The sequence below is a fragment of the Maylandia zebra genome, linkage group LG2 (assembly GCF_041146795.1).
Source record: "Maylandia zebra isolate NMK-2024a linkage group LG2, Mzebra_GT3a, whole genome shotgun sequence".
Classification (NCBI taxonomy): domain Eukaryota; kingdom Metazoa; phylum Chordata; class Actinopteri; order Cichliformes; family Cichlidae; genus Maylandia; species Maylandia zebra.
In genome coordinates this window covers 7,997,593-8,019,918 of record NC_135168.1, presented here as the reverse complement: position 1 = coordinate 8,019,918, position 22,326 = coordinate 7,997,593, and the positions used below count along the sequence as shown (strand labels likewise).

General features: G+C 42.0%; 1 long non-coding RNA gene across 1 annotated transcript in view; it reads left to right on the top strand.

Annotated features, from left to right (window-relative positions):
- Positions 1–22,326, top strand: part of LOC143420732 (uncharacterized) — a 441,774-nt gene that overhangs the window by 148,288 nt on the left and 271,160 nt on the right. The window lies entirely within an intron of this gene.

Genomic DNA, 22,326 nt, shown 5'->3' with positions numbered 1-22,326 from the left:
TGATGTCAGGGATGATTTTGAAGAAGCTCATCAAACTGAACCATCAGCAGATCACTGCTCCAAAACCAGAACATGATCCGAGTCTCCCTCCACCACCAGAACACCAGCTTTACTAACGTGGTAGATCAGTGTAGTACAGATCAATAACTGATGAGTCATTTGATCAAAATCACTGAGTGCTTCACGTCTGACCCTCTGATGCTTCTGTAGACATTTTGCATATTTAATGAATGTCTGACAGTTTTACATTCATTCTATGAACACAGTGGAAATGTTGTGTTATAGTCTCCATGTTGTTTCCAGCATCATAAATTCTTCAGTTCAGAAAATTAGATTCTTTCTTCACAGCTGAAAAACAACAACATTTATTCTCTATTGAAATCTGCATCGTCCACTCCAAAGGTCACAATCTGAAGGTAACATCTGGTTTTGTTCCCTGTGGTTAACTCTGAGCATCAGTATGGTGGGATTTATCCACTACATCCACACCACTGTGGTTCAGTGTTGTCCTGATGGAGTAACAGCAGCCAGTATGATCCAGGCTTTAGCTGCTGGGTCTCTGTGTGACCTCTCAGACTGTTTAACAGATCAGACACAAAGAGAATCAGAGCAGCTCTGTTCTTTAAAGACAAACATGAACCCACTCAGGTCACACTTTCCCCACAGATATGAGCATCACTGTCCTCAAACAGCAAATGACCAAGTCGAACATTTGGATCTTTTCTCTTTCATTGTTTTCTTTTTAATGAATCTTTGTAACAATCTGAGGATGTTTCAGGTCATATTTATCCAGGAAACACAAACATGTAAAGGAGTCATCACAGCTCTCTGACCTCGTTGCTCCAGGTTCACCACTGAAGCCTGGAGGATTTAGAGGTTTGGACCGGTCACTCCTCACAGACGGACAGCTGGACCCTGCAGACTGTGACCTCTGACCTCTGCAGACACAAACATGATTGAAGCAGCTGTGATCACACAGACTGCAGATAATGCAGCTGTTTCCTGTCAGTAACATCCTCTTAGATTAGAGTTCAGCTTTTTACAGGAAAACTGGACAAAACTGATTTTTGTTACAAACTCATTTTCATTTCCTCTCAGCTCACAAACACAGTCAGACAATCAACCAGAGTCAACACTGATTATAATGTCAGTGCAGAATTATTTCTGTTACTCAGTGAGTTCAGCTCTCTGACCTCGTTGCTCCAGGTTCACCACTGAACTCTGGATTATGATCTTTGGACCGGTCACTCCTCACAGACGGACAGCTGGACCCTGCAGACTCTGCTCTGTCCTCCTCTTCCTCCATCATCATCTTCAGTCAGTCTGAGAGGTAAACCACAAACACTCAGTGAGTTCACATTAACAGGAGGAACTGAGTTACAGTCGCTGACCTCTGACCTGTCATGTGACCATGAAACCAGGTCAATATGTCTGTAGGTTCAGTCATCCAGGTCATGTGATCTAAGGAGCTTGGAGAGAAAAGAGACGTCTTTAAGTTTCTGGAAGACGTTTCATCTGAGAAGCTTCTTCAGCTCTAAAACCAAACGGTGGAGAGTCCCAGATATTTAAACCTGAGAGGGAAAGAAAGCATGTCGCTGACCCACCACTGATGTTATTTCAAGGAGGAAACTGAGAGCCTTTGCACCAGGAGCACAAACATCAGCTCCAGCAATGATCCACTGATGTGTTTTTATTCCATGTATGAATGTTGTTATTGACAGAGATGACGTTTGTGTGTCAGTGATGCAGTGACTGTTGTTGTTACCTGTACAGGCTGGTTAGACTCTATGAAACAGATCATACAGATCTCTGCATGTTAGAAGAGACTATTAAAGGTCATGAATGAGACAAAGGCAGGGAGGCGTCCTTTACAGCTAAACAGCAGAGTGAGAGAACAGCCAGCACCTCTACATTTATCACATTATACAGCACATGTATGATACTGACAGGGATGAGAAGAATTTAGTGATTCTGATCCCATCATTGATATTACTTATTGATTCTCAGTAGCTCTGCTCTGACAGTCACCACCATCACTGAGCAGCATATCAAAGACATTTGTGCACATTAACTGCATGTTGTGGCTCAAATGTTTGTGCATGTTGGAGGCATTTCCTCTTTGTTGTGATCAGTGTTGGTCATTACTCAAAACAGTCATTATTACACATATTACACAGAACACTTTGATTAAAAGTAATGGAGTACGTTACTTCATTACTCCTCATAACATTACTTTGATGTTAAAATGAACAAATGAGCATGTAACAACATAAAGCTGAGGTACAGCCCCACACACCAACACAGATCCTGATGAGGTCACGTGATGTTTCTCTGAGTGTTTATGAACACAAATCAAAGATGAAACAGCACAAAGACACTTCAAAGTGATTCTACTGTAGAAACATGAACAGGTAGAAACCTGCAGCCTGACTGCTCATCACTTTGTTACCTGTTCAAGTTCAGCAGCAGCAGCTCACTTTATCACGGTGCTGGTCTGGGGTCAGTGTTTACCAGAGGTGTGGACTCGAGTCACATGACTTGGACTCGAGTCAGACTCGAGTCATTAATTTTATGACTTTAGACTTGACTTGAAAAAATGTTCTAAGACTTGTGACTTGACTTGGACTTTTACACCAATGACTTGGGACTTGAATTGGACTTTTACACCAATGACCTGGGACTTGAATTGGACTTGAACCGGTTTACTTGAAAAGACTTGATATTTTACCCCAAATATAAAATTTAACATGCATATTATATAGAGATTGAAAATGTGACGTCATTCACGGGTAGAACCGCAAAGGATTCTGGGAACTCGTGGCAAGCGGTAGTAGAGCACGCAGGCTTTCAATTGAAATCAGTCACACAGCGATAAAAAGAAACACAAAAATGTCAAGAAGCTGTTGTATTATTAACTGCAATAGCCGGTCGCATGACAGCCACGGGAAGCCGACGGGTAAAGAGATCGGTTGTTATCGGATTACGTCGTTGAAGACAAATTGTTCAAGCCATGTTTCCGAAGTAACAAAGACGCGACGGATGGCCTGGATTGCAGCCATTCAAAGATCAAATATAACGTCCCAGAACACTCCAGCTCACAGGTTAGTCTGCTCCAAGCATTTACACGAAGGTCAGTATTTTTTAGTAGTTAATACGTCATTTTCATAACATAATTAGTGATATAGGTTACAAGCAAGTCTGGCGCTGAACAGAAATTGTCGCGCTATGCTCCTTTGTTTATTGTGCATAAATAGTGAATTGTCCTGACACAATATTGCGTTTCGCTTCTGTTATTATGGTACACTGACAAAAACACATACTTTTATTCACAGGATAAAACAGGTTTTTTGTATCACTAATTGCCCAGTACGATTACAGCATACAATATTGTTGTCACTGCTACATTTCTGTGATGCTACCAGAAATTATTTCCACTACTAATTAATTACCGTTGAGCTCAAAGGTCCTATTAATAAACGGTTAACGAATGTGTATTTATGACGACAATTTGTGAGACTGGTAAACTTATGATACGTACGATGGTCTTTCGTTCTACACGGTGCATTTCAAGGTCCTGCACCCATCCGTCGGTAAACTGTACCTGGGCTTGTTGCAGTGACCTGAAGTTACTAAACTTCATGAGTGTACGCACTCACTCCAAGAACCGTATGATTATAAATATGCATATAAATATGCTAAGATGAGATAGCTGACTTCATCTAACTAGCAAATGTTGTCCAGGCTACGTTGGTGATGCAGTTTTTTTTTAATGTGTATGATATTTTTGTCATGCGATTTTAAAGCCGGTCCTACAACCGCATCCAAGAATAACATGCAGCTTATCTCAGAACTGTCGGTGAAAATTATTCTTGGAGCTAGGTTTAATTGAGCTGCATTTTAAAGAGGTGCAATTTCACAATTTGTGTATATTTTCTAAGTTCACTATTTTGTCATGTGTTGAGAAAAACACAGATTTTAAAATTACATGGTCTAATATTTACATTTAGCATATAACTGCAACATTATTTTTTCTTTTTTTTTTTAAAGACTCGAAAGGACTTGAAATTCAAAGTTTCAGACTTGTGACTTGACTCGGACTTTTACACCAGTGACTTGAGACTCGACTCTGACTTGCCTGACATTACTTGAGACTTGACTTGAGACTTGAGGATAAAGACTTGAGACTTACTTGAGACTTGCAAAACAATGACTTGGTCCCACCTCTGGTGTTTACTCAGCTTTACGTCACTCTGGGTTCTTGGCTAGCTTAGCGTTAGCTTAGCGTTAGCTTAGCGTTAGCATGCTGTGTGCTAGCTCAGCGTCAGAGCTCTGCAGGTGTCTCGTGTGTAAATATTAATCACAGTGACAGTAAAGGAGGTAAAGGGCTGTGACGTCATCACGTACGCTGCGTCCTCTGTGGGCTCTGAGTGAACTCAAAGTACAAACTACAAGTACACAAACACTAACTAGCTCAGAGTGGCGGACACACTCGGCCTCGTTGGTCCAGCTGTGAGTCCGTTACCGTGAACTATGGAGCGGCAGATTTGTGCTGAACTAAGCTGCACACAGCTGATGTTAGCCAGGAAACATTACACACTGACTTTAATGGAGAGACCGGAAATACAAACACACACAGTTTGTTGTGTGAAGAAATCAAACACGAGCTGAACAAACACTAAAGTTCCTAAAGACAAACTGTTAAAGGAGGAAACAAAGCAAACTTACAGTTTCTTCACACACCAACAACAAGCTCCACTCCACGAAGTTCAGGAAGTGAAAGAAAACTTTGAGCAGGAAGGAAACACCCAAAGAGACGTTTGAGGACAATCAGGAGCATTGGAACACTGTGCTGCGTTCAGTTGCACCTCGGAAACTCCAAACCTCTGGCAGGCTGTGATTTATTTCTGCTGGTTTTCCTGTTTGAAGCACAAACATCCGTCATCACTTTGTTGTTGTTCTTCCTGCAGCGTTTAAATATTTCAGCACTGAACTGATGTTTCTTCAAAGCTCATTTCAACCTGTTGAAGTCATGAATGAAAGTGCAGACTGAGAGTGGATCACATGATGTTTGAGGTGTGTCATGTGACATGTTCAGTATTGTCACACATGTCTAGATTGTCCCTGATATCATAACTGCTCAAACACTGATGATTATATTTGAAGAATTATTCCTGATGGCAGCAAAGTTTGAATGGAGCTCTCTGTCTGTGCTGATTTGTCGCCCTCTGGAGGTCAAAGCACAAACTGCATGATGTCACTGTAACCACCACAGTGACAGGAAGTGTTTTTATGACTGAAACACTGAAATGATGCTAACGGCTGTCGTTAGGCTCACTGACAGCAGTGCTGATGTGTTCATGTCAAACACTGGCTCAGGTCAGACTCCTTCATCCTTCTCCAGCGTGAGGCCGCCCTCAGACCCACAGGAGCTCTGACCTTTGACCTCCTGACCCTAACCATTTTAGTCTTGTTGCATCTTTAAATGCAAATCCTGTGAAATGGTCAGGGGCGGCTCTAGAGAAATTTTCTTAGGGTGGCAAAATCAAAGCCTTTTCCCCCCAAACACATATGCAGGTGGTTACATGTGGTTAAAATGATTCAAATGCAGTAAGTATGCACGTTTTTCATATAAATATAGTCTATAACTTAATTATTGTCTGTACCCACATGATTACACACTTTAGTTACATGAAACATGTGAGTTTTGATGTTATGTACTGTACAGCCTGTATATTAAATACATATGTAGCCCAATAAGTATAAACTCCAGAAAGCTACACAACATGGGGCGCTTCATTTACAAACACAAGTCTAACTTAAGTTTCACTGTTTTTGTTAGAAAACTGTCACATTGTTGCAGCTTAAATGACACAAAATGTCAGAAATCTGCACTGTCATGAACAAACATGTAAACCTCATTTTTCATGATTTGTTGGATTCACCCTCTGAGGTCTGAAATACAACCGGACATTTGTGACTCCTTTGAGTTTACGTTTGTATTTCACCCTCAGATTGTTTCATTTTATTTTTTCCTCCTCTTGCTTTGTTTGGTATCTTTTCAGCTCAACTGAATTTAATTGTTTTTTCACTGACATACTGCATTAGTATTACTATTACTATTAATGTAACTATTACTGATCTGAAATCACACAAAGAACCTAAAATCCTAGCAGTATTTTTTACTGTAAAAAAACCACAGACGTGTTGGGTAAATGTTTATAACTTGAAATGCAAATATAAATTGTACATTTTGTAAACAGATACAACTATTTATCTAAAAATGCAGCCAATACACCTGCTGTTTTTTCATTTTCTACAACCATTTAAAATAGCACTCACCTTCCTTCATTTCATACAATATACAATATAAGCTGCACGACTGGTGGGTGGGGGCTGTGCTGTCAGCCCCCCTGGGTCTGCTCCTCTGTGATCCTCAGTGGGCCAGTATGCCTCTCCTGGTAGCTCCATGGGGGATGGTGTGGTGGGTTGGTGGGTGCCATGGCGACTATGTGCGGACTTCACATTTTTGTCTGCTGTGACAGCTCCTTGATCTGGGCGGGGCCAGTGGGGTGTGGGTAGGTCCTTTGTGGGGCTTTGGACGTTGCCTGAATATTGTCAGGCAGCTGGGTGCTGTGCCTCGACCCTTTCTTCCTTTGCATTTGTGGTTTGGTGCCATAAATGCACAACATAGAAGAGCCACCTCGACGGGACAACACTCAGCGGTTCATCTGTCTCTCTTCCACAGCATGTCTTTATCCTGTCTTCCTTCTCTCACCACAACCAATCACAGCAGATGGCCCCGCCCCTCCCTGAGCCTGGTTCTGCCGGAGGTTTCTTCCTGTTAAAAGGGAGTTTTTTCTTCCCACTGTCGCCAAAGTGCTGCTCACAGGGGGTCATATTGTTGGGTTTTTCTCTGTATGTATTATTGTACGAGCTACCTTACAGTATAAAGCACCTTGAGACGACTGCTGTTGTGATTTGGTGCTGTGTAAATAAAACTGAATTGAATTAAGAAACAACTCTTAGATTCCTCACATGATTCTCCTGTATTCCTACGGGACGCCAAGGTAATATAACATGGAAGTGTGTCGCAGTGCCTGGTGGCCACATGTTACCCATAAACTGTCAACCTGACCGTGCTGTAGCTACGTCCAAAGACTAGTTAAAGATTAAAGCTTTTTGGGGGGTTAAATCTGACATAAATAAAGAAAGAATAACATTAAAGTCGATTCTTTTGATCACTGTAGTTCTACTTTGAGGATATGACGTGTAAAAACCCTCAGTTGTGGCTGGTGGATCTCACATTCCTGGTCTTTGTAATTCCAGTTCAATGAAGCCTCATTTTCACCTTTTTCCAGGTAAATTTTCCCAACTGTTCTAATGTCCATGCTGTGGCATTGTCCCATCATTTGTATTTCCTGTTAATGGATTTTTAATATGGTCTGGGAAATTACTATATATGAGTAACTTCCTGTTGTATTGCAGCTTAAGGCCATTGTCACTGAAATAAAGCCCAAGTTGTAATAGTTTGCATCCAGAACGAGGAAAACGAAGAAACCCAAACACTGCTCAGTGGATGAGTCCGTCCTGGAATAAATACCAGGACAAAACTAAAAAGAAGAGCTTGTTTCCTCGAAGCAACAACAGAAAGCTCTTTGTCTCTACAGATGTTTCTGGGAAACACGTTAACAATATTTAAACATTTGTTCTTAATAAACGTTTTTACTTAATGATGCTTTATGATATTTCTATCTGACCTAATGCAGCAGCGTATCCACATGAACTCTGCAGTGTTTCTACCCAGAGGCCACCGTGGTCCTTCTTTACTAATGCTGAGGGTTTTCTCCCAGCCGTGATAGCCTTTGACAGGTAAACTGAGTCATTCCAGCCCAGTGCAAAAATAACCTCCCTGTCTGCTCTTAACTTCACGCATCGATGCTAAAACGTTGCATAACTGAACCTGCAGACTGTGATCCTGTAGCTGTCGAGGAGAGGGCTTGATGCCGTCCATCTTCTGCTCAATTAACAACGCCTGCAACCTTTTGAGCCTTGGTCCTGCTACAGTCACAAATATAACATCATCACTCTTTATTTGATCCACTACACTGCTGTCATTTCTCTGTTATGGCCCCACAAGGTCACTGAATCAACCCCACAGCATCACGTACAAGTTTTCAAAGCGGTGTTCTGATCTGCTTCGAGCTTTCATCATTTTAGCCAGCCCCTCCGATCTTCTCCAGGTAAACACTACAAAGAAAGAGTTCAGTCTGCATAAAACATCTTGTGCATGTCACACGATACAGCATCCACAGCAGTATACACTGCAAACAGCAGAAGCTCTTCCTTCTTAGCCTTCAGTCCAGCAGTGATGACCTCCTCCTGCTTTTGGTTCACATCACCTTTCTCCTGAAAATCTGAGCTGGGCTTGACAAACCCTCAGCTCAGCATGATATAAAGGTAGCTCTTCTAGTGTATTTGCCATCTCCTGAGCTCTCATTGTTACCATCTCACATTCTTCTCCAATCCATGGTTAGGGAGCTGCTCATAGGGGGTCATATGATTGTTGGGTTCTTCTCTGTATCTATGAAGCGCCTTGAGGCGACTTTTGTTGTGATTTGGCGCTATATAAATAAAATGGAATTGAATTTTCAGGGTCAAAGTTCAGAGGAAAGTTTGTTCAGCAAATGAATGACAATAAATCATACATGTTTGCTGATTCACAGGTTAACAGCCTGGAGGAACAGGGCTGTGTCGTTCCTGTGATGCGATTCAGCTTTATTTCAGCCACTCAACAAAACAACATTATATTATATTTAATATATATTAAATATGTGCCAACTGATTCAGTACGTTTCATGTAGAAATATCTGTGGCAACTTTTTGTTGCAGCAATGATCTCAAAACACGGGGGGGGGGGGGGGGGGGGCTAAGATGAATGTCTGCTGTGAGGACAGGGGGTGTGCATGTGTGCTCAAGTCACGTGACACGTCATTTATGCAACATTTGGTCGATTTAAAAGTTACAGTGAGATAAAATCATGTTATGGATTGCACTCAGTATATTGTGCCGACATGGTGAGATTGTGTCTGTCGAGCCGAGGAGAGCGTCGCAGTGCCAAAAGCTGTAAAATGAACTATCAGGCTGGAGTGTGCTGCCACAGCACAGAGCAGTCACAGAGTCCTGCAGGCAGAAGAGGAGTGATCGTGTTAGCCACCTTACAAAACAAAAAGACATGAAGTGAAAAGCAGAGCGCAGAGTGAGGCAGAAGAAGACAGACTGGGCCAAGTCCTGCATGTGCGAGAGCGAGCGAGACCCGGGACAACGTCATCCGCCTCGCCTGGACTAGTCCGCCGGCCGGAGGAGGGACAGTGGCTGCACTGTGCAGCCGAAGACTCACTTTGATCGCGCAGGAGACGAGCGACGCAACCGGTCCACCGTCCGTGCAAACTGCGCCAGGCAGCGTATTGCACGCTGGAGGACACCGAGGAAAGTCACAGTAGGAGCGGCGCTTAGTGAGAGGTGATGTCGGGGGGACATGGCTTCTTCTCCGGTCACCCCAGCATCGCTTGAAGGAGAAACACCTTCACCCACCGGGAACGAGGAGCCCGCGACCACCCGACAGGTACGACACGCCTCCGAGACCCTCTGCGCGCCCGGTAACGTTGTAACGTTTTACCGAAGTTCATTCGCAAACACACCAGTTTAAGATGGACCCGAGAATCAGCACACGGGAGCACTGGTGTCTGACTCAGCAGAAACGGCGCGACGTGCGTGTAATGCTTCGTATTTGATAACGATGGAATAATTCTTTAAAATAAGCACACAGATAAACACTGGTGGGTGGAAAAGCTCGTGTTTTGGTGAAATGAGTCCCGCCTAGTCCGGTCTACACCTCATTCAGCAAACATCTGAGTCACCCTGAGACGCCAGTGCGCGTCCTTCTGATGCAAAAAGCCGTAAGTGACACGCTGTTTACACGCAGGAGCAGTTTAACACATGCAGGTTGTGCCAGTAGGCGTTTCCTTCAATGTGACACCAAACGTGTAAATAGTGCTGGGAGCGGATGTTGGACCTGATCAGTCTTAATCTGACAAACTGTAGTTCATGCTCTGTTTCTAATTCAGCCCCATGACAGACAACCAGCATGTTCTCCTGTCACGTGTTATTGACACGCACATATTTAGTCCGTGTGTGGGATGTTAAAGGTGAGTTTGTTCAGGGCACGATCAGACTGAGGCCATTTCAACAGGTGCAAGGAAGTGTTAGTGTGGTTACTACGGCAGCACTGATGCCCTGATGAGTGCACATGGCTGGAATGAAAAGTCAATGCTATGTATAGCATGAACTACTTGTTGTCTAAGGCGGTGCAGAGAGTGAGCAGGAAATATCTGAGGTTGGATATTTCAGTACATACAGAGCTGTGCAGAGACATTAGGATCTTAAACTATTGTCTGTATCTGGCAAAGCGAGAATCTGAGCCTTGTGTACAAACTGTCTGGTGTTTGTTCTGGCAGGAATATGAAACTACTGTGCACAGCATGCTTATTAAGATGGCCCAGGACCAGGTCATCTTGCAGGATGGTAGTGTTACATCGAGAAGGTTCCTCTTTAATTGTTGGATTTCTGTGTGAGTTTTCTCCCTGTGCCTCTGTGGCCTCTCCCCACAGTATCTGTGTTTGTGTTTAAAGTGTTTAAAGTACAGCACTAGATGATCGTATGGGTGAATGTGACTTGTTGTAAAGCACTTTGAGTTGTTGTCTATATAAAGTCTAAATGGAAATCCACTTATGTGCAGAGGACCAGAAGATCCAGCGCATCGAAATAAAAAGTTCTTTGCTTAAACAATGAATTGTGCGATAAAATATTAATTTACAAATTCATTTTTAAGTTATTTTATTTATTCAATACAAAAGTAATTTATTATCTAGTAATTTAATTGAAAAGAAAAAAAATTATAAATCAGTATTTGAAAATAAATTATTATTCCATTAATAAATACTTCAAATCAGAAAAAAAAGAAATAAAATCTCAATAAAAACATCAAAAATCCTTTTCCTGTGTCGTCTCATGTCCAACATCTGTGTAGGCAGAGTGTAAACACAGAGGCTGAATGGCCTTTGGTATAGGTGCAAAGCTAAGACTGTCTAACCAATGACAGAGCTCCTTACCTCTCACCGGCTAATTTGCATTGCTCCGGGATTTCGGAAATTTATCCATTTATTCATTATGATGTGGTTCAGCATCATAATGCTGAACCACAGAAACACACACACACACATATATATACACATATATTAGGGGTGCAACGATACTCGTATCGATATTGAACCGTTCGATACAGTGCTTTCGGTTCGGTACGCATATGTATCGAACAATACAATATTTTTAATTTATTTTATCAACTTTCCTTCTGACGATGCTGTCTGTGTTGAGCGCTCAGTGGATCTGTGTTCGACTACTCCGCCTAGGCTGCACTGTCGAGCACAGATCCACTGAGCGCAGCGCAAGCTAGCGAGACAGAAGTTAAGCTCCTTGCAACATGGCAAATTGAACCTCCCCCACCCTCATTCAGATCTGGTGTTTGGAACTATTTTGGTTTTCATGTGACGTATGACCCTGAAGGTAAGCGCGTCATGGACTAAAGTAAAACAGTATGTTGGATGTGCCACGCAATGCTCAATTACATGGGTGGGAACTAGTGTGTTAGCGCAGTTAGCTCGTTAACGTGTTGGCCGTCTAGCCCCACGCACGGGGCGATCCGCGGTCGCTCGTTAACGGAGATTTGCCGTGTTGTGGCGTTAAGGTCATTTCAGATTAACGCTGACAGCACTAGTGGGAACACAACGAATATGACTGCACATTTACTCCGACATCATCCTGGTGCAAAGACAAGAGGAAGCAGACAAAACAACAAGCACCATGCTACAAACTTTACCCGAGTCATTTAGACAGCTGTTAGCACAGGATTCTCCTTATGGGGACCTGATATGTTTAATATGCTGCTGAGAATATAGCCCAGAAGAAGCGTATAGTAGAGCTTTTATTTTGAAAGAGACATTTCTCTGTAATAAACTCTCTTTTCCAAAGATGAGCGATTCCTCCATCAGATAGATTTTTTTATTATTATTTTGTTGTTTCAGCAACATTAAATTTAAAAACTGTACGTTTGAGTTAAAATATATATTTATAATTTTAATAACTGACAAATTAAAAAGGCATGAACATTTTTTTTGTATCGAAAAAATATCGAACCGTGACACCAAAGTATCGAACTGAACCGAACCGTGAATTTTGTGTATCGTTGCACCCCTAATATATATGTGTGTGTGTATTTATACATCAATCCATTTTCTTGCTTATGGAGTTCAGGGCCTGGGACCTACTCCATGTCAGCTTTCAGTGTTTATGAACATGAACATTATGAACTCATGACTCCCTTGGGAAGCCTATGGTTTTTCATAGGCAGGGGATATTTGTTTTATCACAGTTCATTACCAAACAGAGCAGGGTTCTAATTGATTTGTGGCTTTTAGGATATTATGTACAGGTGTGTAAAAGTGGAGTGAATATAATTACAAACAGCAATGCTAGTGGAGTGATGACAGACAGGGCGGTTGGGGGGTGGTGAACAGTTTGCCAACAGTTCTCCCCTGTAGAGAAGGACATCTGCCATTTCTTTTTCCTTTTAGTCAAACAATTCAGGTAGTGATGAAAGAAAATCAGACTGTGGCAGTGCTTGCAGCAGGTAACGGAGTGATAATGCAGAGTTTTTACTAGAGATGGACCGATCCGATATTACGTATCGGTATCGGTCCGATACTGACCTAAATTACTGGATCGGATATCGGAGAAAAATAAAAAATGTAATCCGATCCATTAAATATCACGAAAGCACCTCACAAAAGTTGCAACACGCCGTAACTCACCTCAGAACGTTAGCACGTCGGAGCAGTATGCATCACGTGATAGAGCGGCTGTGGCATGCGGGACCTGTCGGTGGTCTGGATAGCATGTGGAGCTTCGCTAGCAACCCAGCATTTCATCTCCGACAAAGTTATCCTGAGAGAAGTAAAGCAAGTGTGTAAGTCCATCTCTGAATGTTTGTAAAGCATTCCTGCGTTAAGCTTACCAAGCGACTGCCTCTTCTTGCTGCTACTTCAATCATGAAACTGCTTAATGATCAGCTGATCGGCTTTTCTGTCTCGAGTCCGTCTCTCTTCTTTGCTTTTGGCCCACTTTGCACCAGAAAGAGGAAACCAGCGGCTGAACAACAGCAGCACGTTTAAGCTTGATAAGCTGTTGTTACAATTTATTTAATATTACTTTCTACACCAGGATCTTTTTCTACGTAGCTGACGCTGGTAACTGTGCAGGAGCAAAGTTTAGCCAGGGGGGCCGATAGGGCATTAACTGGGAAAAGGGGGCACAAAGACATACTTTTCTTTCTTATTCTCATTTAAAATGTCGAGCTTTTAATAAATAATTATCTGACACCCAAAGTTTTAATTTGATGTAAAATGAATAGAAGTCAATTACTGTATATAGTAACTATTAAGTCTAATATATATACCCTAGTAAGCTATAGTACTTTTTCCTTTGGGAAGGTACCATCTGTGCAGTCTGCAATTTTGTTGAAGAAAGATGTTGAATCTATTTAATATTTCTTGAAAAATAATTGATTTCTGTGCATTTTTTTTCACACTGCATCAAATTAAGGTTGATTACGTCGATTAAGCATCATGAGGTGGCGCGTGAGGGGTGGTTCCCTATTTTTTATTTATTTATTTTTGTTGTTGCTGGGAGTTGGAACCCTATTAGTTAGGTTGCTTAATATTTACGCTAAGTACTCTTTAAAATACCAGAATAGGGAGGATGGTGTAGGTCTAAGTTTATTAGATTGATCAGTATTGCTGAACTATGAAATATTTTTTTTGCATACAGGTATAACAGAATAGCTTTAGTGTAGTTGTTGTTTTAAACTTGAGTATGAACTTATACAAAATGCAGCAAGATATTTAAAAAACAGTTTTGTTGATTAAAAAACACTATATCGGATTCATATCGGTATCGGCAGATATCCAAATTTATGATATCGGTATCGGACATAAAAAAGTGGTATCGTGCCATCTCTAGTTTTTACTGCAGTGGACAGTCCCTAGTGTGACCATCGCTGGAACCAACCAGCTGATTTACACCATGGCAGCAGTCACCAGTGAAGTTCTTGGCTGCAACATGAACAATCTCAAGTAGCAATGCTACTGAACTTGCTGGAGAACTTTTAGTTCAGGCCACTTGATGAGTTTCACACAGTACTGTATATTATTTTATTAGGTTGGCACAAATGTAGGATTGTGTTTGTGATATCACGATGTATCTGTTTCCTTTTCATATTACACTAAAGAGATCATCGCCTACAAGCCTCCGTAAACGAACAGCATGTCTATAAAAGCCCATTCATCATCCGGCCCTCCTGCTCAAACACAACCATGTAGCGCTCATCCCTCCACCCGTCTCATTCAGCATCCACACACATGTTGCAACACACTGGGGAGGGAACGGGAAATAGAGTAGAGCAGCAAAGCTTGATTTTCTTTAGGATTGGTTAAACTAAAAGACGTTGACAAGGAATTTTAAGGGTTTTAGGAAGCATAAAACCGAAATCAGTTGTATTGGATACGAGTATAAATGAGTGCTTAGTCTCATGCAAGAAAAAACATCTTAGACAGGATATGACAAAACGTACTGTGATACAATTCTTCATTACTACAGCTCATTGAGTGCTTTTGTAAAAAGTCAAATCTGTGTGCTCCATTAAACCCTGTAGAAGTTGTTTTGAATGCTGACAGTGGACAAACAAAGTTGTCATTTAGCTTAAACATTAACAGTAGAAAAGGCCCGATAGGAATCTAACATCCTTGGAATCAAGCTGTGGGAGTGAGTTTTGAAACCTTTCTGTAGGACTGCTTTAAACTTGCCTTCTTGGTGATGTGTGTCTGATGTCTTGTTTGACTTGAGCAGATTCTTTACGTGCTTTAAGTTTCTAACACATTTGCTTTAACCAGTAATTGAAACTGCTGAGTAGGAAGTACTAAAGGGGGTGTTGAGCATGTTGGGTGTGTCCTTATTACCTGTTTCGATGTTTTCTTTTAATTGAAAGCGTTTCATGAATATGAAATGCTTCTGCGTAATGTTAAACGTTATAAAATATTCTTATGATTAAACTCTGTATTCATGGCTTATTCTTTCCTGGCCTTTCCTGTAAGCACTTTTATGCTCGGTGGTAAAATATCACAGAACTAGCAGTTTGGCGAGTGTCATACCGCCTGGATTAGTGGCTCAGCTGGTAATTCAGAGATTTATGTAGCTTAGTTTGCTGTGTCATGCTGATTTGGGGAGACTGGACACAGACCTGAGTCATTCTCTTCTGGGTGATCACAGTGGTTACTCTCCTCCCTTCCTCATCTCACCCTGCAAAGAAATCTGCCTTGACCTCTTCCTCTGTGTTAGTTTGCTGTCCTTTCATTAGCTAGCATTAGGTCTGTCTCATTCTCCTCTCCTCCATGAATTTATCCCCACTAATCCCATTACATGCTTGTCCTGCAGACACACCAGCAGATGACAAACCATCCATTATCTTGGACGGAGGTACACGTAGCGATGAATTAGGCAGCAATAAAGCTTTTATTCAGCTGCAGTTATTTGTCTTTCACAGAGATACGTTGGGTTGAACACTGTTGCACTTCTGTAATAGAAACATGTACACACTAGTGATGGGTCGGTCGCGAACGAAATGGCTCTTAGAGCCGGATCTCTGACATGAACGACGCGAGTCGGCTCCTAATCTATTTAATTGTGTTGTGGTTTGCAGTGTTTTGTGTTGTTTCACTTTAAATTTGTAAAAGGAAAAAGCTGAAAATTTAAATAGTTAAAAGTTGAAATGTGAATAGTTGATTTTTGTATTATATGATTTATTTATTACATTTTATGTGGAGTGAATAAATAAAAGTATATTTACGGTGGCCCCTAGAGACAAAACACATAAAAACTCCAAAACACGTAAAAACTCCAAAACACGTAAAAACACGTACAAACACGTACAAACTCCAAAACACGTAAAAACTCAGAAGCACATAAAAACTCAAAACACGTACAAAAGACAACAGAAGTGCTCCAGGATGCTGGGCGCAGTGTTGAGCTTTTGTTACCTGGTGGCTACACAAGCCAGCAAGTACCAACGACCGGATTTGGTGTGTGGTAGTAACAGGTAAATGAACTTTTTTTTAAATTATTTGACTATATATGAGTGCTTGTGTATAAATACACAAACAATACACACATGCTTTCATGCTTTCAATTGTGTAATTTAGGTGATCTAGTAGCTCTGCTTTGGAAGTTCAGTTCATGCTAGAAATGTGTTTTGGAGTTTGTACGTGTTTTGTCTCTAGGGGCCACCGCATATATTTATATATAAACATATATAAATAAAACCACTTTTGTTTTTTTACATTAGTAATTCCTTTTGTGCATAATTTTATATTATTGTTAATAATAATGTAAATTATAGCAACAAAACAACCTGAAGAGCCGGTTCTCTAACAAGAGCCGGAAATCCCATCACTAGTACACACTGACTATAACATCAAATGTGAAGTCGTGCAGGCCATGGTCATTTTTTAACATGTCTCTTCCAGATTGGACATGACCTCACATTTATCAAACATACTTTATAAAATCAAACAGTTAGAAATGACATTCATTACTTCATTATGTAACATGTGATCTAAACAGCCCTCACAGCACATTTGTTTCCAAAGCAAAGTAAATTGAAATAATTGTGCCAATAAATTGGATTTGAAAGCTCTTATTCTAATTTTCTGTTTTGATGATATTTGGGATATGCTGTTTATGTAGAACAGCTAAAACTAGTTCTTTATATTCCCATATAAATGATAAACACATATTATTTACAAAACACTGCCCGGTGGACGCCAAAGGACGGCCTGTTTTGATTACGCTGGGATCTTTTTGGACTGCACATTTTTGGTCTACGATCAAAGCTGCCACACCACGCTGGATTAATCTCCCAGTAGCTGAGTTTATGAAGTCATAAGAAAGGAATGTCCCACATGTTCCTGCTGTTACACCATATTTGGACTGGGACACCTTTGCTAACCTCTGTTGCTCAATGACACACTGATTTGAATCTGGAGGTGCTGGCGACATATTTGCAGCAGTGTGGGTTCACAGAGGCTGTTTGGACTCTGAGCATGTGACACACCAGTAGCGTGCCACGCTGGGCCTCTCGGGGTGGCGTACAGTGTCACTGTGTGTGTCTATTTAAGTGTTTGTCGTGTAAATGAGGACAACCAAGATATGTGAAGTATAGAGTGGTGTACCACAGTGACAGGTTAATGTCAGTGTGAGTGTGTGTAGCAGTTTGTGTGGCCAGAGAAGGTCAGCAGCCTCCAGAGGACAAAGCGCTTGTGTTCTTCCACAATCGCCCGTTTGATCAGACAGATCATTTGGCATCTGTCAGGCTAAAAACAACAACGCAACATAAAACCAAGCATACGCTCTGCAGTCCTACAGCTAACTGCTGACAGTCTGTCTGCTGTAGGCTGAAGAAATCAGGGGCTCATTCATCTGCACCTGTCAGCGTCTTTATGCTAACAATAGATCAAACAGTATGTGTCCACAGGATGTGTAATGTTGAAGGTTACCGTACATCCTTATCTCCAGCACTGAGAATCAGTTATCACTGATCGCTGTCTCTGCTTTGTTTTGACATGTTTCATATTTATATATTTCATATTTATAAGGTAAATACCCTACAACATTACAGAGAAGAAGAAGTAACCCCAGGCTCGGTGAGGGGCAGCCATCTGCCGTCACCAGCTGGAGGTGATGAGTGGAAGACTCGATAGGCCACTCTTATTTTCATCCACTGCTTCGTTACCTCGACACGATGTTTTGGATCATCGTCATGCTTGAACATCCATCTTCATGGGACGAAGGTTCCTCGTCACAGTACGATACGCGGTCCTGTCTATTGGCCCTCCATGCAGGGAGGTCATGTTGTGCTCTTAGCAGAAAAGTGACCCATGTTTCCACCGCTTTACTGTGGGGGTGGTGTTCTTTGGTTTTTAGTGATTGTGAGGACGTTTTCACAGACAAACCGTCACAAAAAACCCCATTAAGTGCCAAAATAACATAAACCTGTAGTTTTAAAATTTTTAAAAAACTTCTCAACAGAAAATCTGTTTAAACAAAAAGGTTTTGAAGTGCTTTTTAAAAGAATTGACAGAGTCAGCTGTAGACTGGTGCAGAGCCTTGGTGGTTTCTCTAATCCAGCACAGAGGCCAGTACATTAATCTAAATGCAATGATGGAAACGCATTGATAATTTCTTCCAGTGCAGCAGAGGAGACCATGTTTCACAATTTAGAAATGTTAGGAGTGAGATAAAGATTTTACACAGTTGAAACTCAGAGAAGACTCAAACATTACACCAAGATTTTGAATGCTGAACTTAGCATGTGAACAAAAACAGAATAGAATGCGTTTTATTGTCACTACACACATGCACAATAAGCTTCAGAGCATCTCCTATTCAGTGCAGACGTGGGAAAGAAAGGGGGTGAGTTGCACAGTTCTGCAGCACTATCTACAAATATAGAAACAAAACATAGTGCTATATATTACAGTGTGGGTTACTGCACGTAAATTAAGTGTTGCACAGTGGTGATGATAGTTGTGTAGTCTGTGTATAGAGGTCCTACATTGGGGGGTGGAACTGTGTTTATCATGTGTGAGTTCAGGTTACGGGTGGAAAAAACTGTTGTGAGTCTGTGGGTCTCCTTGCTGATGCACCTGTAGCGCCTCCCTGAGGGAAGCAGGTTGAACAGGTTAGAACCAGACTGGGAGCTGTCATGGATAATGCTTGCTGCTCTGCTGAGGCAGCGGGAGGAATAAATGTCCATCAGGGAGGGGAGAGGGCAGCTGATGATCTTCTGTGCTGTCTTGACCACACTCTGAAGCCTCTATCCGCCTTGGTGCAGCTGCCGTACCATACCGTGATGTCAGCAGCAGGTTGGAGTTCAGCTTGTACTTCCTGAAGACTCGCAGGAAGTGCAGCCGCTGTTGGGCCTTCTTGACGACCGCTGAGATGTTGTCTGTCCAGGAGGTGTCAGCAGAGATGAGGACACCAAGGAACCGGGAGGTGTGGACCCTCTCCACACGCTCCCCGTTGATGTAGAGGGGGGCCAAGTCAGTGCCTCCTGACGTTGACAATGACCTCCCAGTCCCAGGCTGTTTTCTGAACACCATGCTGCCAACTTTAGGACTCTTTATGCTGATTCTTTCATCCGGGCTGGACTTCTTATTCTTGACTGAAACTTGGCTTTGCCCTGGTGAGTTCTTTTCTTTCTCAGAACCAACCCGATTCACCTTTCTAAGCTCACCCCAGTCTACTGACAGAGGTGGAGGGCCAGCTTCAGTTTTTAAAAACAAATTCACTGTGGTGTGCCTCAAGGATCTGTGCTCGGCCCAGTTCTTTTTTCCTTGTACATGCTGCCTTTGGGAGTAATACTTAAAAAATATAACATTTCCTCTCACTGCTACGCCGACGACATAAAAATTTATTTCCCTTTGACATCAGATGTCTCTACGTCTCTGGAACCCCTATTTGACTGTCTAAATGAGGTACAAACGTGGTCACGTCTCTCACACTGAACGAGGATAAGACAAAAGTTATAGTTTTTGATAGTCACACCCCGCTGGAACAACTTACTGATGCCTTAGGGCCCCTTGGTAGCCATCTCTCACTCACTGTTAGAAACCTTGGTGTTTTCCTGCTCTTTCAAACTCGAGAAACAGATCTCCTCTGTGGTAAAAAACTGTTTCTACCAGCTGCGTCAGATATCTAAAGCAAAGCCATACCTCCCTTTGAAGGACCTTAAAAAACTCGTTCATGGTCTTATCACTTCCAGATTAGACTACTGTAATTCTCTCTACTCGGGCCTCCCACCTTCCTCTATTCACCGGCTCCAGTTAGTTTGAAATGCAGCTGCGCGTCTCTTAACTGGAACTAGAAATTATACCCACATCACACCAGTTTTAGCCAACCTACGTTGGCTCCCTGTTGATTATCGTACCAATATTCAAAATTCTTTTGCTTACCTTTAAAATTTTAAACAATTTAGCTCCCAGCTATCTACGCGAGCGCCTCCATTTGTGCATCCCTAATAAGGCACTTAGATCTTCCAATCAAATGCTCCTGACGCAACCGAGGTCTCGTCTGAAGTCCAGAGGGGATCGGGCCTTTACTGTCGTACCTCCCAGACTCTGGAGTAACCTCCCTCTTTATATTCGTCTCTCCGAGTCCATGCAGTCTTTTAAATTGTGTCTTAAAACTTATTATTTTAGTCTGGCTTTTGATCCAAACTACTATGTTATTTCTATTTTATTTATTTATTTATTTATTTTGATAACACTTCTGAAGCGTCAGAGCTGTCCTTGCCTGTGATAGAGCTGACCTGCCATAGGACACTGGGAAGAGTGTAAATCCAGGCTGAATTCCTTGTGTTGGACAGTATTTGTGTGCAGCAGCAGCAGAGCGCACAAATCAAACTGTATGTTTTGGTAAGCCTGGCCTTCTTGTACTGGATGTCAGTGAGCCAGTAGCTGGTGAGTTCATCACATTAACATTTTTACTAGCAATTTCACTAGCTGGGACCACATCCTCAGTTACGATGAACGATGATGGATGAGGGAGCGTGTACTGGTGCTGCAATGTGGGGAAGGCCTCAAAGAGGACCGGCAGCGGCTCCTGGGCTCCAGGTGGGCATGAAAATGAGAACAGAGGGTATTGGTGAAGGGGGCATATATAAACTGAGGCGGCGAGAATGAGGTGTGGTCCCACTCCTGAAATTCAGATAATATCTCCACTTAGTATAAACTGGGTCAAAGAAAAAGTGCCTCTGATTGGGCTGCTTTCTACAGTTGGCTGTGAGTCCATTGCAGGGCATCAAACATGGATAAGGGGTTGTTTCAACAGTAATTCTATGATGAAAAATTAACGAGGCATTTATCAGGATCTATATTTAATTTAATATCTATTTAACATATTTAATCAATATAAAGCTCAGTGTCTATTTCTTAGCTTGTAAAGTTGTGAAATTCATGGCAGATTCACTTCTTGGCTGTTTTGCGTTTTATTAGATAGTTGATAATAAAGAGTGTCTTTGCCTGTGGCTTTGTTAAGACTGCAGGTTTTTGTCCGCCTGACCTTTGGTGACCTTGGCGAGCTCAGGATGAACAGGCTGTCTGCTCTGTTTGGGTGTGATGCTGCCTGCAGAGACAGTCTACTCTCATGCAGACACAACATCTTTACTGATATAACGTGGTCATGGACTCTTCTCTGTTCTTCCTTATTAAATAATAGTAAAATGACTCTGCAGTTTTGATTCAAAATGCACCAGGTCTGCTCAGTCTGAATCACACCGTTAGAGCCAGACCAAATGATTGGAGCACCAATGTTAGCACTCAAAGAGTCTAAGCAGTACCACTACCAGCTTTGGCCAGTGCAGGAGTGAACATGTAGATCCATGTTCTACTGAGCAGACACTGAGCAGAGGCAACATGCAGCAAATGAATTAGTGGTCTCCACATGTTTGCACCCAAAGTTTCCCAGCTTTTGTGAGCTGAGCTGTTTTAATATTTTCCATGTATTAGATGATACTGTCCAATGCTTCCAGGGCTGTGAAGATGGAAAAAATGATGTTGCAGTCGTTGCTGAAGTGTTGGTACCATTTGAAGGAAGTCATTAAAGCGCCAGAGCGAGCAGACAAGGCAAGCACTCAAAGAATGTGGAAGGCAGTCGGGGAAAGTTGCCATGGACGGACTTGATTCCTCCCAGCCCCAAACAGCTTTTATACTGTGGACAAAAATACATGAAAGTGTGTGTGTGTGTACCTGTTTAGATGTCTCTGTGGGGACCAAGAATTGGAATGTTACTATACTTGTGGGGACCAACAGTCATTTATGAGGACAAAAGTGCCTCACGAGTTTGAGACTCACAATGTGGTTCTAGTGTCAGGGTTACAGTTAGGTTATGGTTAGGTTTAGGTTGAGCGTTAACCATCCATTATTGATGGTTACAGTGAGCGGCTAGGAAAAGGATCATGTCAACTAGGTGTCCTCACTAAGATATCAAAACTAGAATGTGTGTGTGTGTGTGTTAGTGAAAGGAACTGTAACTGGTCCCAGTAGCAGTAGGATACAAACGCCATAATGACACAGCTGCCTCTCGTCTGCCTTCCTCCCCTGA